General features: G+C 37.9%; 1 long non-coding RNA gene across 3 annotated transcripts; it reads right to left on the reverse strand.

The window, feature by feature from the left end:
- Positions 1-14,921: 14,921 nt before the first annotated feature.
- Positions 14,922-19,976, reverse strand: LOC110919232. Of its 3 annotated transcripts, XR_002581568.2 has the most exons (4): positions 19,695-19,976; positions 18,743-18,801; positions 17,072-18,105; positions 14,922-15,482 (listed from the first exon to the last, which is right to left on the reverse strand). It is a non-coding gene; the product is annotated as an uncharacterized LOC110919232 (long non-coding RNA). The 3 variants fall into 3 exon arrangements; XR_004881410.1 differs by lacking the exon at positions 18,743-18,801; XR_004881409.1 differs by having other exon boundaries at positions 14,923-15,482; positions 17,072-18,801.
- Between the last annotated feature and the right edge of the window lie 1,797 nt (positions 19,977-21,773).

The following is a 21,773-nucleotide window of genomic DNA, read 5'->3' on the forward strand; positions in this document are numbered from 1 at the left end:
GTTATCCTTCGGGCTTGTCCCCAGTGATCCTATGGGCTTGTCCCCAGTTATCCTTTGGGCTTGTCCCCAGTTACTAACTTATCCTTTATATTGGCTTAGTCCCAAGTTATATTCCATTTTTTCAGGTTTTCGAAGTTAAACAATTAAGGATCCTTAATCCTTATTATCCATTAAAGTTTTACTTATGGTTATCCTGATTAAAGGTTAGGATCCTAACTTGGATCCTCAGGTATGATCCTTAACTATTTTTAGTTTCTTTCATTATTCATTTGAATAACCCTTAGACCTTGACAACTAAACCTATGATTCTTAAAATAAACTACTTTGAAAAATTTTCGATTATAGGATATTTGATCCAGGATCATATCCTAAAATTCTTGAATATGATTTGCTTAACCTTTCTTACTCAAATGAATATGTTTTTAAACAATTGGAAAATAAGAGGATAAACAAAGGATAACAACACGAGATAAGCCAAAAAGATTAGAGTTATTTTATTAACAAAGGATTTTAAACCCTTCAAAGTTGACAAAATTGCCAACCCACGTCTCTACCAGCAAAACGTGGCCCGTCGACATGGGTTGGCAAAGGGTGTCCATTGTTTGTGCGGTCATAGCATGCAGATAAATATAAAGCGGTAGGATCACAAAGGCTTCATCCCCCAAACAGAGGATCCCTCCACCATTTGCAATCTAAAGTCGTATCGAAAGGGACCGGAATTTTCCTTGAAGGTAAAAGCTCTCACTTTCTAACAATATAAATAGGAGAAAGGAGTGTAAGGATTGGTAAGCTTTGCCGGAAAGAAGCTACTCGACTCAAAGACGAGAGGAAGCGAGTGAAAAGGGGGGAGGAAGATGACTATCTAAAGCCGATAGTCCAGTAGGTCCTTGTAAGGCGAGTGGAAGGAAGTGACTCGACCGATAGGTTGAGGAAGTCGGGCAGGTCTGGAGGTAGTGCCTCCTAAGAGATACCTATTGTCTGAAGGATCCTGGATCCTTGATCCTAAAAACTATTGTTTAAGTTACAGACCATCATTGTTTAAAACGTCACAACCACAAAAGAAACCACTACCAAAATTAAAAAAATTGGGCTCCGGCTATGTCTAGAAGTTTCCTTCATCGCCCAATTCTGCAGCTCAAACCTTCGCTGCACCATCACCACCAGCTCCACTTGCTTCCCCCTGATCCTTGCCAGCATCACCTCCTTCAAGCATTGGGATCTCCTCAGCCTCCTCATCATCCTCCAACTCTGCCAGCCTCGCCTTCCAGCCTTCCACGTCCCATGTGCTCTTGTCGAAGGAAGGATCCTGAGCCTCCGCAGCCATCTGCAGCTGGATCTTATACATGGTTATCGCAGCAGAGACCTTGGCATCCTGGGTAATGTCATGCTTCTCATAATCAAAATTGATCAGCATCCTGGCAGCTTTATCCTTGGTGGCCCGGAGCTCCTTCTCAAGATCAGCAATCTTGAGATCCTTCAGCACACCCATCTGTTGGAGGTCAGTAATTTGGCGATCTTGATCCTCGATGTGGCCAACATAAGTTTCTATTTCAGCAAATTTCTGCAAGGAAAACAAGGCATAACGTCAGAAACAAGTGATCCTCAAAATTGTCAGGATAACGAACAGGGACAGTGATCCTTACCTCGTTGAAGTAGTCCAGAAACTGTTGGCGAAGCAGGGGCAGGCCTTGTAGATCCTCAGAGGCCTTTCTCTTCTTTCCTTTACCCCTAATAGGTGCTTTAGGGGCTGAAGCAGTTGGGCTGGCAGCAGGGGTCTTCTTCCTTGCAGATTTAACATTAGCAAGATCATCAATGCCAAACTTGGAGGCAGATTTAGCAGATTTTCCTGCACCTACACAACCAAAATAAGATAAGTATTCTAACTGATTTAGAAATCCTACGTAAAACTACTTTTTAAATGAGGATACTTACTTGACATTGTGGCAGATGCGAAGGATACTTCCTGTGAATCTTGGGTGGCAACTTGAAAACTTCTTGTCTCCGGATCAAGCTTCTTGAAGGCCAAAAGCCTCTCTTTTGCAGCAGGTGTCAGCTTCAGATGAGAGATGGAGATAGCTGCACAATAAACAAAAAACAAAGAAAATATTAGTGATCCTCATCCTAAGGAACAAATCTGATGGTGATCCTTCTAGGATCCTCTATCCTACCATGAGTAGCCCACTCCTTGGGCAGATCCTTCCCATCAGGGATGGTATCCCTCCTAACAAAGAAGAACCGTCGCTTCCAATTCGTGTCATTCTTGGTGACCTTGAGAACAGGGTGATCCTCTCCGGCTTTCCATTTAAACAAATATCGACAGGATCCAAATGTTGTGAGATCATACATCTCAGCCAGCTCCGCCATTCCTAAATCAATCCCTTCCTGCTCAATGATCCTTTCAAGGGTATATAAAACCCTCCAGATCATTGGCATGGCCTGGATATAGGAGATGCCGGTGAGGGAAAAGAAGGACTGGGTGAATTGAGGAAAAGGATACGAATATCCTATTAAGAACGGAGTAACGGGAAAGGCTACCCCAAATATCAGAAATAAAGTCACTCAAAGCAGTGGGAGTGAAAGACTTGAAGATGGTGTTCGCCGGAAAAAAATGACGGATCTTGTCAACCTGAGGATCGGTAAAGCAGCACCTCTCGGCAGGAGAATCTTTGATGATCCCTTGACCCTTCAAGGGACTGTTCTTCTCAGGATCCTTATGAGGGGAATTCCGGAGCAACATATTTGCAGAAGAATGGAAAGAGACAGAGAAACAGAGTAAGAGAAGGAAGAAAAGAGGAGAATACCTGATCAATCTTCGGACGAGATTATAAAGGGAGTTTCTCTTGAATTTAAATGCAAATTGATCCTATCTCTATCTCCTATTATAATGATGATCTGCAGGGTTGTCACTTCTGTGACGTAAGAATTGCAACGGCTAGTCCGACTTCAACGGTTAGTTATCCGATTAACTTGTTGTAGATAAGATCAAGCAAAATATAACTCATTTATTTACAATATTACTCCTTATATTTTGGGGGCAATTGTTAGGGCTGGATTTTTATGACATATGATCCTTACATGTGATCCTTACCAGTGATCCTTATTTCTTTGGCAGATAGTGATCCTCAGAAGAGTTCCAGGATCAGGATCACGGACCATCATAGGGATCCTCATGCTAACAGTTGTTTTCATTGGATTTAATGTTATCTTGCAGGAATGTCTAGTAGGATCCGCTCTTAGCAACGTAATCAAGGGACTCGTCTTTACAACTTTGGCATATGCTTAATCAGAGATGAACGTTGTAGAGGATATGGAAACTCAGCATGATTTAAGGGCGATAATTTAGGCTAGATTTACTTTTATTCCTAAAGGGGTAATGAGCTGATAGTTAGTCTATTTACCTAAAATAGGGCCACTCACACTTGTATATATAGCACTCTTCCACATTCGGAAGACACACAACACATTCCTCACACGCTAAGACACAATACTATAGTGATCCTTGTACTCAGCTCGTTACCATCCGAAGTTGTAATCATTATTTGTTATATTGAAGTTTGGTGATCGGTAGTTGCCATCACCCGAGGTTTTTTATACCGGAGATCATTCATTGATCAAGGGCTTTTTCCTCGTATAAATCCTTGTGTCACTTGCATATTTCATACTAAAGTGATCCTTTACTTTTTCATCAAACCAAGCATCATTCCCCGTTTACATAGAGTTTGGTTGCATTATCCTTGTGTGATTCTTTGACCAAAACAAGTAGCACCTGCATTTCTTAGTCCAAATGGCATAGCAATATAACAATAGATACCCTTTGGGGTCATAAAGGCTGTATCCTCTTGATTAGATGGTTCCATCTGAATTTGTTGAAATCCAGATGAGGCATCCATAAAAGTCAACAACTCATGACCCGCGGTAGAATCCACCATGGAGTCAATGTGGGGTAATGGGAAAGGATCCTTGGGACATGCCTTGTTTAAATCAGTAAAATCGACACATACCCTCCACTTTCCGTTTTTATTTTGAACAACAACCACATTGGCTAACCACCTTGGATACTTAACTTCTCTAATCATACCTGCTCGGAGCAGCTTATCTACCTCCTCCTGGATAATGTCATTCCTCTCAGGTGCAAACTTTCTCCTCTTTTGATGTATGGGTTTGAATGACCTGTTAATGCCAAGCTTATGAGTAATAATATCTTTAGAGATACCTGTTATGTTCTCATGCTTCCAGGAAAAAGGTAGTTTTTCTCTTCTTGAGGAAGGATATTAGATCCTGTTCGATGTCATTGAGGATCCCGGATCCTATGAAGACCTTGGATTCAGGATCCTGAGGATCCATTTGTATATCTTTCACATCTTGTTCTCTTGCCTCCAGGACATCTCTTGGAGGATGCTTTAATTGCTATTGCTCCCTTGGTCTTGAGACTGGCTTCATCGATGAAGTATAGCAATTCTTTGCTTCTTGTTGGTCACTCTCAATCTTCACCACCCCCCATGGACTAGGAAGCTTTACACACTGATGATATGTAGATACAACTGCTTTCATGTCATGTATCCATTGCCTGCCAAGGATAACATTGAAACAGGATAAGCAATCTATAACACAAAACTTTTGAAAAGAATTAAGTCCCTCTATGTAAATGGGAAGCTTAATGTCCCCCAATGTGTTCTTGGTTTCCCCACTGAATCCTACAAGAACCGAAGATCTTGGGATAATTTCTGATTCAGGAATGTTCATCTTCTTGAGGACATCAAGCTGAATGATGTTCACTGAGCTTCCTCCATCTATCAGGATCCTGTGAACAAAATGATTAGATATAAAAAAGTAATAACAAGACCATCATGATGAGGATCTTGAACATCCACACGATCATCCACATCAAAAGTTATAACTTTCTCCTGTGTAACAGTAGAGGTTCAGATGGGTCTATCCCCATTATCCATCTTGATCTCCTTGGCATGCCTCTTGGCTGCTGAAAAAGAAGTGCCATATATGTCTGATCCACTGGATATGAAGTTGATAATTTGTGCATCAGCAGGGGGAGCAGGAGCTCTTTCCGGAACTTTTTCAGGATCCTGGATCCTTGAGTTTTTTCTTCCCAACAGCTCCTTCAAATGCCCTTTGCTTAACAAGTAACCAATCTCTTTTCTGAGTGCAATACATTCTTCAGTGAGATGACCGAAATCTTCATGATATGCACACCATTTGGATTTGTCTTTTGTTGCAGCTGGCTTATCACTTTTTCTGGGCCATCTTGCTTTTTCACCTAAGTTCTGCATTGCAAGGATTAGTTCATTGTTATCAACAGAAAAACGATATTCAGAAATGGGAGGATAATCCTCATCATCCTCTTCTTGCTCCACTGCATGCACGTTCTGGTTATCAGACTTGTTGTATGACTTAGACTTGTTGTTCCTGAAGTAGGATCCTTGCTTTTCCTGCTTCGAGGATCCTGCCAGTCTTTCTTGGATCCTTTTATCATCCTCTAGTCGGATGAATCTAAGGGCCCTGGTTCTCACTTCATCAAGATTCCTGCAAGGGGTCATGACAAGATCATCATAGAACAATGAATTCCTAAGTAATCCCATTTTAAAGGCTTCCACAACCATAGCAATATCCAAATTAGGAATATCTAAGGATTCTTTACTAAACTTAGTGATATAATCTCTAAGTGATTCATTTTGACCTTGTGTTACCCTATATAGGTCACTAGTTAAACGTTCAAATTTTCTACTACATAAGAATTGGCTATTAAACAGATTAACTAGATTAGCAAATGAAGTAATAGAGTAAGGGGAAGACTTAGCAGCCATTTAAGAGCTGATCTTGTCAGTGTGGATCCGAAACCCTTACATAGACATGCTTCTTTTAACCTCTCCGGGATGGGATTGATCTCCATCCTTTCTCTGTATTGAGCTACATGTTCTTCTGGGTCTGTTGAGCCATCATATAGCTTCATGGTTGGTATTTAAAACCTCTTTGGAATTTCTTCATCACAAATAGGTGATGCAAAACGAGATATCTTTTGGCTTCCATCTGGGATTTCAGGAATGGGCTTAACCACTCTTAGAACGCTGGATATCATATCCTTCAGTTTCTGTAATTCCCTAGCCAGAGCTTGGTTGATACCTGTATCCTGCTTAAAGACATGGTTAGTAGTATAAGAATTATTCAAAGTGTTACCTCCTGTAGGATTCAGGTTTGGAATTCCATATGTGAATCCATATTGACGGGATTCTGGTATAACTGAGGGACTAGAAGAAGCAATAGTCTGCATTGGTATGAAGTCTCCCAAATGAATCTCTAAACTTCTGGGTTCTGAACTTCTTAAGGATCCTTGACCCTGGAAGATGTTGGATCCTTGATGCACCGAAGTTGGGGGTCTTGGAGGATAATCCATGGATCCATGAGCCTGAGATGAGGATCCTTGACCCTGAGACGAGGATCCTGGATGCTAAGAGTACGATCCTTAAACCGTCTGCGTCCCCGTGTATCCTCCTGAACTAGTGAAGGATCCTTGATGCTGGAAGGAGGATACTTGAGGCTGAAAAGAGGATCCTGAAGGTTGAAAGTAGGATCCTTGAGCCTGAGACATTGTCGATGATCTAGAACGCATTCCTAATGATCCACCCCGTTATTGGACATCTGGAGCTGCAGATTACTGGGCAGTTATAGCTGGAGTGTCGAAATTCAGTGATCTAGGCACCAATGGAGAGTGATCCTCCACTGATCTCTTCAATTACTTGATGTCATCAATCTCTCGAAGGATCTTTTCATTAGTTTTGTCCTGTTGTTGCATGTAACCCTTCATCTGCAAAATCAAAGAATAAAGCTCATTGTTAGTAGGGCCAGAAGTAACAGCAGAAGTTGGTGGTTTTGAAAAAACGGGGCTTTGTTTCTTCGCAGCATTCTCAGCATTCTTCTGGGATCCAAAAGGTGTTGGAGGCAAAGGTGGAATGCCCTGTGAAGAAGTGACCGTCGGCATGGAGCTTGAAGTGTTCTTCGCTTGAGAAGCCATGTGGTTGAAGGTGATGAACCGAAATGATCAAAATGAACAAAATTTATCAGAAATGAAGCACCAATCGCCCCACGGTGGGCGCCAAACTGCTTTGGTCAACAATCACACAAGGATAATACAACCAAAATCCGATTTTGTGAGGTGTGATGCTTGAATTAATGGGCAAATGTATGAACAAACTATGAATGAAATGAATGTGTAACATAAGGATTTATACGAGGAAAAAGGCCTTGATCAAGATATGATCTCCGGCACAAAAAACCTCGGGTGATGGAAACTACCGATCACCAACTATATTAAACAACTAAAGGTTACAAATCGGGATGATAACAAGCTTGTTACAAGGATCACTAGTGTGCAAATGTATGTAATCGCCAATGAGTTACAGGGAGTTTTTCGAAAGTGTGTGTGTTGCTAATTGTTCTAACTATCAAGCTTGTTATCCCCTTTTAAAAATGGAAATAATCTAATTAACAAACAATCCACAAATCATGCTAGCTTCCCACGTCTTCCATAACGGTCATACAAGCCATGCACGTGCAGAATAATGGAGCATATTCCCGTAGAATCTCGGCAAGACCAAGTCCCATTCAAATACTCCTGTAAAACGAATTCAAACATAGTGGAAACAACCGTTAGTGTAAGGATATATAATGAGGATCCTGGATCCTTAAACCTGCAACATCTCCTGAGGATCCCTAATTCAAACTGAACTGAGGATCCGTGATCCTGGCTGCACTTGAGGATCCGTGATCCATATAGAAAATCCATCCCTAACATTATATTGTAAAATTCATTTTGTTATCTTGATTATATATATTTATAAATATGATATAAATAAGTTAATCTTGGTCAAATAGGAGTTTTTGAATCAAAGATGTGAGTGGACGAAATTGCCCTTGGTTAAATTGAGGTTAACTAAGTCTTAACTGGGTTAGTCCTAAAGGATATAAACTGTTACATAACATGCGATTTTTAGACATAAACTGAAATTAAATCTTTTAAAGGCATATTTTAATTGGTAATAAATAAAGGACACAAAATTTAATTTACTCTTAAAATATTATATACAACCATAATTTATAGGTAAGTGGAATCAAAATTCATTGAAATGATTGTACCAAGTTGAGTACATTGGTAGTAGTAAATAATCGTTGGAGAAGGTGAGTGTAAACTGGGATGTTCAAAATTCAATCCCAATACAAGATCCGGTTTTTACTCTTGATAAATTCTCTTCCCGGTTTTAGTGGTTTACTAAATTTATAAAACCACCCATTTTATTTTAATAATATTTATTTTGTATAACAATGTTTTAAAAAAATTGGAGGTGCACTATTTTAGAGAGAATGAAAATAACTTTATATTATGTTCATTCAAATAACTGCAGATGAGATTTCTTGTGATTTCAAACTAAATCAAAGAAAGCTTTTTTTATGGGTAAATTTACTGATAGATAACTAAATTATTATCGTGACAGCAATCGAACTATCTGATTATATCCATCTCCACTAGACAATAATGTATATACATCAATTCAGAGGTAAACCCAATAAATCTGAGAAAAACCCTCTTATGTGAATCAAACCCATGACCTAATTGTCATAAGACTTATCATACCTTTAAGATGTCATTAAGCTATAATGTTATGGGCGCAAAGAAAGTTTTATTATAACAATTTTAAAAACTATTAGACCATGGGGTGTGGGGATCCCCCCGCGCGCGCGCGCGGTGCGTCCCCCTCGTCCCACACCGCCCCCTCCCCCTCGTCACGTCGAAAACCGCACAATTCAGACGTTGGGGACGAGCATGATTGTGTGATAAAGTGGGCCCCTCAAAGCTAGTTTTATATATAAAAAATAAGGGGATGGTCCATCCTCCACACCCTTAGGTAGTCCCCAAAGGGATGGTCTTCCGCTCCATATGACATGACGCCTACGTGACGGATAGTTCCCAAATGGACTACCCAAACCACACCCATGGTCTTAATAAAATACTATGAATAGTCAGGGATAGAATAATTGAGGGAATTTTCTGAAAAATATTGTGAAAAATGTTTCTTTAAACTTTAAAAATAACAAGTACTACTTCATTTATGAAATTCATAGTAATAGATTATTTGTAAAATAGCTCCATTGAGTCCCGTATCGGTTATCGAAGCAATTCCTTTTGAACAACCTATTTTTTGCACTCGAGAGTTTCAACTCCAGAAAAAGAATCCAGTCGAATTTCATGCAATAAGAGATTTTTTTTTTTTCAGTTATCAATCTTTTTTTTTTGAAATGGAAATGTGTTTTCGTTATCCTTTGCTAATTATTTCATGCAATACGATATTGAAATGGAAATGTGTGTTCGTTATCCTTTGCTAATCAGCAAGTATTTGTTATGATTATGAAATATGACTCTTGTCTTTCATAAACATTTCTTTAAACAGTTTTTTTTCCTCTTCGCCTTAAATCCTCCTTTTCTATTTGTAAAATGTGTATAAGAGCCGTACTAGAAAACTCTTAAAAAATTTAGGCATCGGGCGACAAAAAAAATTGGGCCTAAAATTGTGGTTAAGAGAAAATTAATTAAAAAAAATAAAATCTTGAAAGTGGAGCCAAAACTTGAAGTTGAGACCTTCACATTATCTTGAGATGATTTTCCACTCCACCACCAACACTTTTTTACGTAATAAATTGATATGTATATTAAATATATAATTTAGTATATATACAAAAACTTATAAAAACCTTTCGGGCTCTTTGAAAATTTATGCCTCGGACGACGGCATAGGTTGGCCGGCCCAAGAGCCGGCGTATAGTAATTATATATATCACTGGTTGGTTTATTTTTGAAAGTACGTTTGAATTCTATTAAATACACACCTCTTGTTTAGAATTCTGAATGTTCTTACAAGTAACTCTTCGAGTCATCATTCTGCTCGAGCCGACCCAACTAACAAAAACGAAAAGTTAGAGCTTTAGTGTAAGACCCAACTAAATATATGCATGATATCTTAGACTTTGATACATAATAATTCAATTAAAATTTAAAACGTACTGAAGTTTATTTAAACAAGTAACAAGATTTGTTGAACAAAATACATATTTTTATTTTTTTAAAAAATAAAATTATTTTAACGTATCATTTAAGCAATCCTTAGTAACTTTTTTTTTAAACGAAATTTTGTTTTAGTTGATAAAACTTGTTAAGTTACATCAAAACAGAAGGTAGACGGGAAACAAGTTGCGCCGCCAACCCTTTCTGAATTGCAAACCCCAACCTCCCGAACACAAACCCCTGCCCCCTTGGGGTCGAACAATTGCTGTGGATAACCTGTTGAACCCTCGTCAAAGGCAAAAGGGATAAAGACATGTTGGTTCTCTGCGCAAGCTTTAGCGTGCTTATCCACTTTCTTTGATTTTGCCTTTCTTGCTGCTAGTCCAGCTACAAACCCGTTTTCCCTTAAACCAACCAAAGGGGAAACCCCCGTGAGGTCTACACAAGCATGTTTCCCCCCCAGCCCAGCCAAAGACGAGCAGATCCGCTGGTCGCAGAGTAGATCTCCCTTCCATAGGGTCCGTGAGGAAATTCACAGGGGCCCCTTTCTTAGCAAAAATCCCAGCTCTTCTTAAGATGTCCCCCAAAACATCTCGCACCCAGTCATGCCGATATTTAAACCCAGGGAGCTCTTTACAGTGAACTGTGTGCTCCCCATATTTATCCATACAAGCTTTACGACATATCGGGCAGGTTTCATCTTCTGGGTACATAGGGATCATTAGCCGGTATTTGAGAATGGTTCTATATTCTACTGCCGATATGCATTGTCCTAACCCCTCAATCGGGATAACGGTCAAAAATTCCTGAGCATGGAAGCAAGGATCTTGAATGGTGTTCGATTCTTCATACGGCTTGAAATTCATAAGACTACTAACATAAAGGTTACCTGACATATAAATACATACAAACAATCAGTAATTTAGGCCTTTAAACGAAACGTTAAAACCCGAAAAATAAATTAATATTTTTAATTTCAGAGGGGTCTCACGCATCGTGAGAGGAATTACTTTTTCTCCCGCGTAGCGCAGACACGTGAGGTTTGACAAAATAGTTGATCAGGCCCCCCACACGTCGCGGGAGGGCCTAGTATATCTTCCATGTGGCGCGAAAAAGATACTTTTTAGCAGGTTACCAGAGTTTGGCAACTTCTCACCTTTAGCCAAGTTTTGCCATTTTTCATCCAATTCTCATCCAAATCCGTTCAAACCCAGTTTAATCATTTGGGGTTCATTTCCTAACATATTTAAACAATGACCCACTACCCGGATCCATTATTATTTAAGTTTTTACTCGTATTATCACTTTTTGACTTATTATTTTTAACCCGTTATAAGAATTCAAGCATTTCTGCTCAAGTCTTTCATTCTGCAAATAAGATTTTCATTATTTGCCCCAACCACAACCGAGATCATGGTTGGTTTTTAGTAGAAATAACTAAGGCATCACAATGCCATACTTTTCAAATTTAGAGTAATTCTCGTTTCACCCGTTATGAGATTCAAGCTCTTTAACCAAAATCTGCTCATTCTTCTTATCAAATTTTCGTATCATTGACCAACCATGATTAAAAGTCAAGGTTAGTTACTCAGATGATACCTCGGCTTCTACGACCCCGCAGGTCGTTTATACTTTGGTTTTATTTGTCTGCGATCTAGCTTATGGCCTTATAGACCATAAGCGACCCGTTTGGTTCACTCTTTTGGCTCTCTGTCACACCCAAACTAATGGCAGAATCATCGGAGTGGGACGAAGAAAGATTGCTCATCACACATAACGCTAATTGTGACAATAATTAAATAAAAAATGTTTTCATTTCATAATTCAAATTGTCATTACAATACATGGAATTCAAATTTCAACAAATAAAAGAAAAAAAAAACGACAAGTTCAACATAACATAAATAATCAAATCTAGTAATTTCTTGGGCGTGTTTCTAGTCATCCCTTCTAGATTTCATACGATCATCATCTTCAACCTGTAACATGTTTAAAATAAAGCTCAATGCAAAAGCAAATGCGAGTATACAGGTTTTCATACATAGCATAAAAATATATTTAAACAATTCCACATGGCAAGCTAATTGTAACAAGATAAACAATAAACTGGCATGTGTCTAACTAATCAAACCAAGATGAAACGCAATAAGCTCTTAACATAACCCAACGTTCACAGGCGGTGCGTTAATCCTATAGTGCTATATATGTCAAGGATAGGCTCGCACGAAGTTAATGATAAATCTAACACAAAACGTATAAACCCAAATTTAAAGTATCAAGTAACAAATATGCTTGCATATATAAGGAATGTTTGTGCATTTAGAAATATGTATAAGTGTAAGTTTTTCATTGTTTAACATGTTACACCCCAAAGGTGGTAAACAAAAAGGGGGTTTCAAGTATACTCACGGTTTTGCAAGCTTCCACTTGTTAATCCGCGAGGAGTTGTTGTTTGTTGGAGGTTGGAAAACCAAGTCCTTCTACACGAAGAAACGAAGGTGTACGAGTATTGGAGGATAACGGAAGATTAAGGATTCAGAATAAAAAGAATATGGAAAGTAATCATACTCGTTCTTGACACTATGAAACCCATAGGGGTTTGAATGTTTTCATGGGTTAAAGGACCCATTAGAATCGTAACAAGTAATAAGTTTTTAGATGGTGTAACCTATTACTTTGACAAGTAACCATTAGGTTATCATCAAAAGTTTGGTTACTATAAGTATTATATATCTTATATAGTATATGTTTATAAGTTCTAGTCCATTATCATACAACAATGTCATAGAAGTCATGCATGAGGTAGGAAGATAAATCTTCCATTTAGGAACCTCTTGTGTTTCACCAATACACAAGTTGTCATAAGACAACAAGGATGGTCATGAACATGCATTAAGGAATTGAAATACATACTATCTAACTAAGAAAACATCAAGTGATGTGTGGATTTGTAGGTAGGATAGCCCAAGCTATCCAAATAATCACACAACTTCAAGTGTAGGACTTGTTCACCACTTGTAGGTTAAAACCTTATTAAAACAGAAAGTTTGTAAGGATTAAACCTCTGGATTTACATGTCACTACCTTGTTTTTAAGCTCACATAATCATGGTCTTGATTAGTGGCATAAGGACATAGGAATATTTTCAATTTAAAGTATGGTAAACAAGTGTTTATACAAAATCAGAAAGTTTATTGCACTTTTAGCCTTATTGACTTCCTGAAGTGTCACTTGTATTGCCTTTGGTTTACAACCCTTTTGATTATTAGAATATCATCATTCATGTCCCTTCAATGAGGGATTCACTAGTAGGCATATTATAACACTTTCATCAAATTTCTAGCATAATAGTTATTCAAGATTTTCACTTAGGCATTTCATAAGCATTTTATGTGCATAATTCCCAAGCTATTCTTATTAGCTCAATTTATCAATTTCCTAACATCTCATTACAACTCAACCATTCATACTTCACTAAAAATCGAATAACTTGTAAATTTAGTTTATCAAAGCTATTATTTTCATTTAATACTCACCAATTTGGGGGGTTTCTACTCTTAGGCTAAAAAACCACTTTACTTCATACTATATAATTCACCCTAACATGTCATTAATCAATTACTTCACATAATCAATAATCATGGTAGCCATAACACTTCTACAATATTCAAAACTCATCTTTATCGTAGCAAGATCACTAACTACTCTTAATCCACGGATTCTCTAACTAGTAAATATCACCAAAAGTGAAATTGCAACATAGCTTAGATTGTGGTAATGTAGTATTGGTGTGCATTTGGTGTGATATGTTTTTATTGACATTTTAAGCCCAATTTACACATTAGTCAAGTTTTTAATTTATAAAACACGATATTCTACTAACACTAAACATACACTTGGGCAAGTGCACCCATCGCGAGCGTAGTATAGCGTTGGTAAGATACCGAGGTCGTCCAAGGACACAAGAGCTTTTTAGTCCTGGTTTATTCTCAACGTCTAATCAATCTAAATTTTTTGAGAAAAGGTTTTAAATATGAAAAATAAAACTAAAAATGCAGAAATAAAAATAAAATAAAAACAGACAGACAAGATGAATCACTTAGATCCGACTCGCCTTTTAAGTATCCTTTGATGATTTTTGCACTTCGGACTTTTTAAGAGATTATCTTAGTTATAGTAGTAGGCCCCTCTTTTGAAGGTGACGTTACCCTCAACCCAGTGGTTTGAGTCAGCAAGGATACAATCCCAAAGGGTCGGAATATTGAAAGATAATTAATTAAGTTATTAATGCGAAAAGTGATAGACCCCTCTTTTGAAGGTGACGTTACCCTCGGCTAAGTGGTTTGAGTCAGCAGGGATACAATCCCAAGTAGCCGGTTTAACGTATAAATAGTACTTTACATATGAGGCGGTCAAGCCATTCGCACCCCCGCCATCCAATACAAGTGGGTATTGAAGGAGGTCCTAGTAAGCTTGACCTAGGTCCTTGCAGGATCTATACACTGAACAAGGCAAGAACCTTACTAAACCATTCCCTTAACCCCCGACCAGGTAGCCAACATACCCCTATATAGACCGTAGAGATATGAATGGTGTAAATCTTTTACTTTATATAGACAGTAAAGTAATGCCAAGACACCACCGACAAATGATAAAGAAAATTCACCTTCAACATAAGAAACTAGTTATTAAAGTCATTAATACAAAACCAAATAGAAAGTGCCGAAAGATTAAAAATTAAATGTAATACATAAAAGACTTGTCTTCACCTAGTGATGTAAGAGACTTAGCCAAAGATGGCCTTTGATTGACAAGAACTCTTACGATCAATCTTGGATCCTGAGACTACTACACACTCTAAAGGTGGATGATGGATGATGGTGGTGGGTGTTGGTGGTGTAGTGGTGGCAAAGTGAGAGAGTAGTGGTTTGCCGAGGGATGCATTTGAAGTGACCCAAGCACCCCTATTTATAGTCTGAACAGAAGCCCGGCCATGGCCCCGTGTCTAGCGGACACGCCCCTGTGGCCATCCTTTTCTCTTCCTTCATTAATTGCATTTGTCAGTATAGGGCTCCACACGGCCCGTGTTCGCTGGGCACGGTCCCGTGGGTAGAAGCGTATCTGTACTACCAAGATTTTGCTAGATTCCGCGTTTCTTAGCGTTTACCATGCCCCGTACTCAGCTGGGCACGCCCCCCATGGTGGGCGTAGAAGCTTCCACGGCTTTGTCTTTTCTACAGGTGGCTGACCACGCCCCCGTGTCCAGTGGGCACGACCCCGTGGTCAGTTTTCTATTTCTTGTTTTTGCTTTTGGGGATGCTGCCGAGGGGTCGGGCATGTCACGTTTATTCCTTTTCTTTGTATTTATGTTGTTTTTTGCTGTATGTTCCTTTTGCTCGTTTAAGCTTATTTGGTCCTATAAATTCAAAAGAAAGACAAAATCACACTTTTTCCAACATTTGTACTAAAAAGGGTTAGTTTTATGCCTCATTTGATGTAATTTATATGTTGCATTTTGCACACATCAAACACCCCCACACTTGAATCTTTTCTTTTCCTCAAGCAAAACTCTTTAATATGTGGCTTACACACACAAATGGAATAGGTAGAGGAGAAGTTTTGGGCTTGTCTTGAGTTTCGGGAATCCAAGATCTTTATTTGGGTTTTATTTTTAGTCTATTTACAATCCTATTCGTTATGATTTATTTAGAACGTTTCATAAGAGAAATTACTTATTTGGGCATAACATGCCTTTTTAAAATTCCATTTATATACAAGTTCACATACCTCAAGGGAGATCACTCAACACTCGGCCGAAGATGTATTTTTGTGAAACACTCGAGACCGGTATGGAACTTACTTCTACCATATGTTTGCCAAGCAACGAATACTCCTCCTTTTTATCTATAAACCTTCGTAAATATCAAGAGGGCTTGGGAAAGGGTTAGGCTTGGGCTAAGGGTAGGTGGTTTTGGTTAGTGGTTAGTAAAAAGGCTAAAAGCGTAAAAAGCGTCGGTTGTCGTAAAACTTTTTGTTTTTGTGACTTTTATTCAAACCAAGCATCTTCAAACAAAGTTTCTTTGAGGAACTTGTTTGTTTATTGCCAGACTTTCATTTTTTTATAAAGAAACGTCACAAAAAAACCGAGCTTTTTACTAAAATAAAGGGGTTGAAAAGAAAAAGGTTTTGGTGGGTAAAAGGTGTTTGTTTCGTGGGTTTAAAAATGAAAAGGTTTAGGCTCAAAGGGGTTAATTAGGGGGATTTTTGGGTAGGTAATAAAAATTGAAAAATAATGGTGTTGAAAGGAAAATGGGTTAGTCCTAATGCCTCCATCATTTACTTACTTGGGTTTAAGTTGGTAAGGACCGGGAATGTATCGTCATGGCAAGTTCTAGAGTCGTAAGAACCAAGCGGCTATTCACACAAGAAACGAAAAATGAGCATTTAATTTAAAGATGTATGCTTGTATGCTCAATAAAGGCTCAAAACTCACTTGTTGTGGGAGTAGGTTTATAATGTGATCAAGTATATATAATCAAATTTTAATTAGATTTGTCATGCCTTTTCATAATTTTCTTATGTTGATTCTTTTTACACGACGCTATCGGTTGCAAATTTGTAAAAATATAACCTTTTTAGAACTTGTTATTCCCAAATTGAACCAAGACAAGTAAAAAAAAATGAAAATTTTTGAAAAAGAATTGGGGTGATTAGCGGTTCCAATAGAGTTTTGTGTAAGGCTTGTTATTAGGACTTGCAAAATACAAGGTTTTAGCATCCCCCCACACTTAAATTACACATTGTCCTCAATGTGTACCAAAAAAAAGTTTTTAGGTTGATTGAATGTGTAAAAAGGTGTTGAAAAACAAAATTTTGTGTTACTGGGCGTCTGGCCATGGCCCCGTGTTGGTCCGGGCACGGCCCAGTGGTCAGATTGCCAGTACCAAAATTTAACAAAAGGTTGGGCACGGGGGGCGCTAAGTGAGCACGGCCCCGTGTCCTTACCTGAACTGAGCAAATTTCTGCAGAGCCTTAGGCACGGGGAATGTTGAGCTGAGCACGGCCCCGTGCTGAACTTGCTGTAATGCTGGAAAATTGTCGGGAGGCTCTGTTTTTGTGCATGGGGTGTGGTTTTAACATTCCCCTGGTAACCTCCACTTTTTCGAGTGTATTTAACCATTACAGCATCATCCAAACACCATTCAATAATTTTAAACCATCATTCATAAAAAAAAAACGACAAGTACAAAGATCCTAAAAATTAAAAAAAAAAAGTTGCTAAAAAGAAAAACTACAAAGATCCTAAGATAGATAGGTCATAAAATGCAGGAAATCAATAAGGACTTCTACCCTAAATGTTGTTGGAATGATAAAAACCCGGAAATGACTTTCCGGTACTTAAGGGCTTTGTAGAACTCGGAACCAGGAGATGTCTTTTAAATGACATTGAGCCATTCCTCTTTCTCCCTAGGGAGAAAGAAGGCGGGCTCATTCTCCACAATGTCTTGTGGAGGAGGCCCAACGGCTACCGTAACCCCGTGTAGTATGTCTAGAGGAGGTTCCGGAGGCATGACATTCCACCCGGCTGGAATAATAACTTCCGGCATGACATTCCACCCTCTTTGTGCGACGATTGGCACCATGGGAGGTGAAGCAAGAATATTCAACCTTTGGTGCAAAAGGTTGACTTCTTGAAGGAAACCCTCTAACCCCACCGACAAATGGTTAATACGGTCAATTAAGGCTTCTTCCACTGATGTCATCTCATCAATGGCTTCTCGCAAGGTATACACATACTTGACCAAGGAGTCTTCCACCGATGTTCTTCTTCCCCTTCGATGGGTTGACGTGTCACTATAATAGTGGATCATAACAGAAGTCATAAATCCATTAATTAAACTTAGGCTTACATTTCAAAATAAGGTTTATAGCCCTGAGGCCCAAAATACATATTTATTTTATAAAAGTGACAAACATCTTCGATTAGCATCCTAGGGTTTATTCTTCACTCTCCACCCCGCCCAAAGTAACCTGTGAACCTGTAGTGAAATGAAATATACGGAATGAGCCAAATGCCCAGTACGGAATAATAGGCTCAAATAGCAAACAAATAAACGACTGAAATGATATCACTGACAAGGAGCATAACACAGCAAAGCATAACATGTAACTGAACTGAATCATATCATACTGATGCACCCAAAAGCTAAACAGAGGTGACAGCCACAAAGTCTGTCACATGAGACGAAGCGGGTTGGCCTACCCGACATCCTTCTCCAGAAACATACCTAGGATATATATCCGTATGCCACCTAGTCTCTATGTACCATACTTGTACCTAGGGACGCCGTGAACTGATAACTCCGTCACGGGAGGAGCCGGAAAGCTTAGGGTAGCAGATCTTAGATAATCAAAAATAAATATAACACTAACATTAACAAATATATAAGAATCAGAACATGCGATAATGAGCACAATATAATCATAAACTTATCGTATGTTGTCAAGTTGAATAATAATTTTAATCGGAGTAAGAAATGAACAGACAGTCAATTGAATCGAGGCTCAAAGACGTTGGAGTTTTCGAGATATATTTATATATACATACATATATTATAAATAAGGGTTTATAGCAAAAGAATAAGATAACAAAGGGAGAGGGTTAAGGATCCGTACCTTGTTTCTTGATTGTTGTCTTAAAAATATATAAACTTATCAAGCGTGTTCGAATAAACCTACATCGTGTCCATGTATTTTATAAGGTTGTATCCGTACATAAAAAATATATATGTAATTTGTTTGTTCATGTCTAGTTTAAAATCTCAAGTTTGTCTTAAGAAATCATGAATTAGTTTGCTTAGATTTAAGAAAATGTTTAAATAAAATAGAAGTTAATTAAAAATCAATGTTAGTTGCAAGATTTGAACTTGTGACTTAAAGGTTGTAAGAAAAATGTTTTAACCTGTAAGCCACTTTATCATTAATATTAATCTTATAAAATCTTATTATTTAAACAAGTAATCTGATGTCATTAATTAAAGTATGATTCATAAAACATAAAATTTGATAACAAAATAAAATGTCACCAGCAAGGTTTGAATCTAAGACCTCTAATTTCCAAGTCCGAAGAGTTATCCAGCTAGACTACACCACTTTCTATTGTATATGTTGAAATCTGATTTATTTAACAAGAATTCTGGTGTGTTTAAACATGATTCTGATGTAATAAAAAGAATGTCTCTTATAAGATTTGAACACAAGACCTTTAGGTTATAACTTAGTTATTTATGCTTAATTCATGATTTCTGATGTTTTATATAAGATTTCTGGTGCATTTAACATAATTTCTGATGTTTTTATAAAATTCTAATGTTTCATCAGAAATTTTGATGTTTAGGATTCGAACTTGAGACCTCTGGGTTGTAAACCAGCTGCTGAACCAACTGGGCTACAGGAGCCCTTGTGAACTAACAGCTTCATTATTTATTTATTTACTCAGTTCACTAGTTCATCTTCTTCTTCATCATATTTTATAGAAAACTAACATTTACATCATAATTTCTAGATTCCATTTTTTATTATAGATTAACCTTAAAGTATCAAAAATAAGGAATTAGTTTATGGTTACCTTGGTCAAAAACACGTTTTGGTTACAAAAGACGTCGTCGGAAAATACGTAAGTATCGCCGGAATTAGTATTTCTTCACCGGAAATGGTTTTCCGGTAGTATGTTTTCTGTGGTTAAAGCTTTGAGTGAATTAGTAGAGATAGTTAAGTGGCTTAGTAGGCATAGTGGTGAATGAGAAATGGTGTCGGTATGGTGTTCGGTTTCGGTTACGGTTACCAGAACCGGGTTTTCTTTTTCTTAGTTAGAGTTGATAGGAAAATGTGTAGTGTTTGAAGGATGTTGGGGATGCTTGGCAAGAGGATTAAACTCTCTATTTATAGAGAGAAATGGAAGTCCTCGTTGATGAACGAAATAATTCATGCAAATATTATTTTATTTAAAGATAATTCTCCTCCACCCAATCAAGTAAGTTGTCTGGCAATTTCCTTTCTGCATGTTTTTCCCACTTGCACATTATTGTTGCTATCTTCTAGTTTTATTTAAATAGAAAAAGAAATTAGTATTATTATCATTATTATTTTCGGTTATTACACCCGTGGCCACCATTCTACAGGTTTTTGAAACAAGGAATCTTAGTGCTTTAAATTATTTTTCTGACTTTTGAAACACTTCAGAGCATAAATAACTTAAAACAGTGTTATAAAACTTATTTTTGATAAGATTCATTGGTTAACAAAGATTGCTAGTAACAAAGATTGGGCACGGGGCGTATTCAGTGGGCACGGCCCCGTGCTGAAGTCTGCAGAAGCTGAAAAATTAAGAAAAATCCTAAAAAAATAGATAAATAAGAAAAATAATTAGGCCGTTGATTCCTAACTTTCTTAAAATCCTTGTGTCCCCAGCAACGGCGCCAAAAACTTGGTGTGCATATGGTGTGATATGTTTTTATTGATATTTTAAGCCTAATTTACACATTAGTCAAGTTTTAAATTTATAGAACACGATATTCTACAAACACTAAACACACACTTGGGCAAGTGCACCCATCGTGAGCGTAGTATAGCGTTGGTAAGATACCGAGGTCGTCCAAGGAAAAAAGAGCTTTTAGTACCGGTTTATACTCAACGTCTAATCAATCTAAATTTTTTGAGAAAAGGTTTTAAATATGAAAAATAAAACTAAAAATGCAGAAATAAAAATAAAATAAAAACAGATAGACAAGATAAATCACTTGGATCCGACTCTCCTTTTAAGTATCCTTTGATGATTTTTTCACTTTCGGACTTTTTAAGAGATTATCTTAGTTATAGTAGTAGGGCCCCTCTTTTGAAGGTGACGTTACCCTCAACCCAGTGGTTTGAGTCAGCAAGGATACAATCCCAAAGGGTCGAAATATTGAAAGATAATTAATTGAGTTATTAATGCGAAAAGTGGCAGGCCCCTCTTTTGAAGGTGACGTTACCCTCGGCTAAGTGGTTTGAGTCATCAGGGATACAATCCCAAGTAGCCGGTTTAATGTATTAATAGTAGTTTACATATGAGGGGTCAAGCCATTTGCACCCCCGCCATCCAATACCAATAGGTATTGAAGGAGGTCCTAGTAAGATTGACGCAGGTCCTTGCATGATCTATACACTGAAGAAGGCAAGAACCTTACTAAACCATTCCCTTAACCCCCGACCAGGTTGCCAACATACCTCTATATAGACCGTAGAGATATGAATGGTGTAAATCTTTTACTTTATATAGACAATAAAGTAATGCCAAGACACCACGGACAAATGATAAAGAAGATTCACCTTCAACATAAGAAACTAGTTATTAAAGTCATTAATACAAAACCAAATAAAAAGTGCCGAAAGATTGAAAATCAAAAGTAATACATAAAAGACTTGTCTTCACCAAGTGATGTAAGAGACTTAGCCAAACATGGACTTTGATTGACAAGAACTCTTACGAACAATCTTGGATCCTGACACTACTACACACTCTAAAGGTGGATGATGGATGATGGTGGTGGGTGTTGGTGGTGTAGTGGTGGCAAAGTGGGAGAGAAGTGGTTTGCCAAGGGATGCATTTGAAGTGATCCAAGCACCCTATTTATTGCTTGAACAAAAGCCCGACCCTGTGTCCAGCGGA

This window comes from Helianthus annuus, chromosome 2 (genome assembly GCF_002127325.2).
Source record: "Helianthus annuus cultivar XRQ/B chromosome 2, HanXRQr2.0-SUNRISE, whole genome shotgun sequence".
NCBI lineage: Eukaryota > Viridiplantae > Streptophyta > Magnoliopsida > Asterales > Asteraceae > Helianthus > Helianthus annuus.